Genomic DNA, 3,240 nt, shown 5'->3' with positions numbered 1-3,240 from the left:
ACAGAGTTGCTGCCGTGCCCTGCGGAACCTGGTTCCCTTAAAGGCTCATGTCTTTTATTATAGTCTGGATGTGTTGGGAGTAGGTGTGCCGCGGTGAGGTGAGGAGGTAGCGGTGCTGTGTGACCAGGATGCGCCTGGTCATTAAGGAAGCTGTCCTTGAAGACACTTAATGGGTTCGCAAACCCGTGTGTCCTCGAGACCAGACAGGACATGTAACCATGTGAACTGGATGAGTACAGAACAGGTGTGCGGGGGTCAAACTAGACCCACCTGAGAGGATGACACATTAATGACTGATTTCAGAACTTGTTGAGTCCAAGCAAAGCAGTTTTGAGGGCAGGACACACAGCCCAGCAGCTGCTGAGCAAACCACGCTGTGCACGGTGCCAACACAGTGTCCACACCCACCGCTTAGGTGCACACGCACTCGGGAGTGTGCCGAACACCCTCGCACACGCAGATGAAATGCTAACCACCCCTCATTTGTCTGTTTTGTACATTCATACGCTCACTTTCTTGGTGGAGACCCCGGAACCCCCATACGTCTGCCCCTCTAAACCAGACCCCAGAAAGCCAGAGAGTTTCTAGCCGAGTCTCATGGTCTGTGGGATTCCGCAGCTCCCCACCTGCCCTGATCGCCACACACCAGGGGGCCCGGTCGTCACAGCTCAGCTCAGGTGGCTCTGGTGCATGAGAAGCCGATGATGCTGAGGTGGCGCAGGGTCAGGAGGGAGCTGGCAGTGCACAGAGCACGCAGGTGCTCCATGGGCGAGAGGCTGAACTCAGTGCAGCAGAAGACCTTCAATTCGGGTTAGAATCGCCAGGAAAGAGCATCACGNCATCACACCCCGTCCTGGGAGGCCCCCTGAGTGGGCTGAGTACCTTGGGCCACCTCGGACCACCTTCCTTAGACCTGACCTGGTGTCACCGGTGGGTGGGTTGGCATCACGGACCCGGAGCAGGATCTTCACTCCCTGCTCAGCTCGGCCCCGGCACTGGCCCCAGGACTGTGCCGAACGGAGGGTGCGGCCCGCCGGCCCTCTGGTTCCTGCGCCTGGACGTGGCTGGGGGGGTGGGGGGCAGGGTCTCCAGAGAGGCTCTCAAGCCCCATCGCCAGCGANGGTGTCACCGGTGGGTGGGTTGGCATCACGGACCCGGAGCAGGATCTTCACTCCCTGCTCAGCTCGGCCCCGGCACTGGCCCCAGGACTGTGCCGAACGGAGGGTGCGGCCCGCTGGCCTTCTGGTTCCTGCGCCTGGACGTGGCTGGGTGGGGGCGGCAGGGTCTCCAGAGAGGCTCTCAAGCCCCATCGCCAGCGAGGCTGCCCCCGCAAGGCCTGCGCTGCAGGGCGATGAGCTAGTATCTCACCCAGAGAAACGGCTCGGGCACCAGCGTCCTGATGAGCCGACGCTGTGGAGTAGCTGCTCTGGACGGAGGATTTCAGGGTAAACCCCCGTGCCGGCTGCATATCCCAGGGCCGCTGGGAGGGGACTTTGGGGGGTTCCCAGGTCACCATTGGCTGGGCCTGGCTGAGGCCTTTCCTCGCCCTCCTTTCCTGGTTACAGCTCAGTGCCCTGTCGTGGCGATCTGTGGCCCCCACGGCCTGGCCGCCGCCCTGGGAGGCCGAGCCACCATCTGGGGACAGACTGAGGACAGAGAGCTTCCTCAGGAGAGAAGGGCTCAGAGCAGCTGGACCCCGTGGAGACCCAGCAGGCGGGGTGTCAAGTCCAGGGCGCATCACACACTTGTCCTGTACAGGAAGTCTCCTTCCAGGAGGGGCAGAGGTCCGCAAGGGGACGGGACAGGGGATCAAACGTCTCCCTCATCAACAGGGAGCCCTGTGAACGGCCAGGCTGCCCTGCCCGGATCCTTCTCCAGCACCCACGACAGTGTGGGGTCCAGGCCCAGGTCCCAGCATCCCCGAGTCCCCCAGGCTGGCGGGAGCCCCTGTTACCTTTCCCGAGGGGCTGACCCCATGAACCTGGGGCAGCAGACCTGGGGCTGACACTGAGCACTGGTGGCCCCTAAAGTGTGTGATGACTCACGTGCCCCTCCCTGCATTCCCGCCCACCCGAGGTGTGCCCGCTGCAGGGACCCCTGGCCGGGTCAGCACACGGTCTGCGACCTCGGTGCATCTGGGGCCCCGTCTTCTCCCTTGTGCTCATGATGGGCTACACCCCCAGGTGTGACGTGTGATTGGTTTTAATTTAGATACAAAATACATGTTAACTAGATGCATGTACTTTAACCACTTAGGTAACGTTTTCCTGAGACTTGGTTACTAAGAACCATGTTGTTCAATTTCCAGGTTATGGCAGATTTAACAGACACCAATTTCTAGCTTAATTCCATAAAGGCCCAAGAGTGTACTTTTATGATTTACAATATTTCAATTAAAAACAAATTTTTTAACATTTATTTATTTTGGAGAGACAGAGGGAGACAGAGTATGAGCAGGGGAGGGTCAGAGAGAGAGGGGGACACAGAATCCAAAGCGGGTTCCAGGCTCTGAGCTGTCAGCAAAGTCTGATGGTTGGACTCGAACCCACGAACTGTGAGATCATGACCTGAGCTGAAGTCTGATGCGTAACCGCCAGGTGCTCCTATAATCTTCCAATTCTTATGGTTCCGACACGGCCTAACGCGGCGGTTGCTCTGTGGGCACCCCAGGGTGATGTGTGCCCTCCGTCACCGCGGGGAATGTTCTGGAACGTCTGCTAGAGGCTTAGGCACGGGCTTCGGGCGTCTCCCTCCCTGAGGCCCTCCTCACCTTCCCCTCCCTCCCGTTGCTTGCAGGTCCGCCCGCAGCCGCGCAGGCCGTTCTCTCTTGTTCTGTGCGCAGGGCGCGTGCGCGGGAACCGGGGCCCCTCCCGCGCCTGGACGCACAGCGGCGCCTCGCGAGTCACTTTCCCCTCCGTGTGCGCCTCCTCTGTTCCCTCCCTTACCCCTCCTCTGAGTTTGACCGCAGTTGTTACTTTCCCGTCTCTCCTCAGTTAACTCGCGGTTTGAACCTCATTCGGAAACGTTTTCCATGGTCAAGACAGGGTTCGTGACCTTCATCTTTAAGTCTTCGGCGTCCACCGACCCCGAACGGCACTTGAAGCGTGAGGACCACGTGACGGGTGCGCCCCCTCCCGGGCCGTGGCCCACGTGTCCCTCCCTTTGCCCACCTTTGAGGCCTCAGGCTGGTTGCACTTCGGTTCCGCGTCTTACTGGTCCCCCCAGTGGGCGTGTCCCGTC

This window comes from Crocuta crocuta, unplaced genomic scaffold (assembly GCF_008692635.1).
Source record: "Crocuta crocuta isolate KB4526 unplaced genomic scaffold, BGI_CrCroc_1.0 scaffold1364, whole genome shotgun sequence".
Taxonomy (NCBI): Eukaryota; Metazoa; Chordata; class Mammalia; order Carnivora; family Hyaenidae; genus Crocuta; species Crocuta crocuta.
This window is presented reverse-complemented; position numbering follows the sequence as displayed.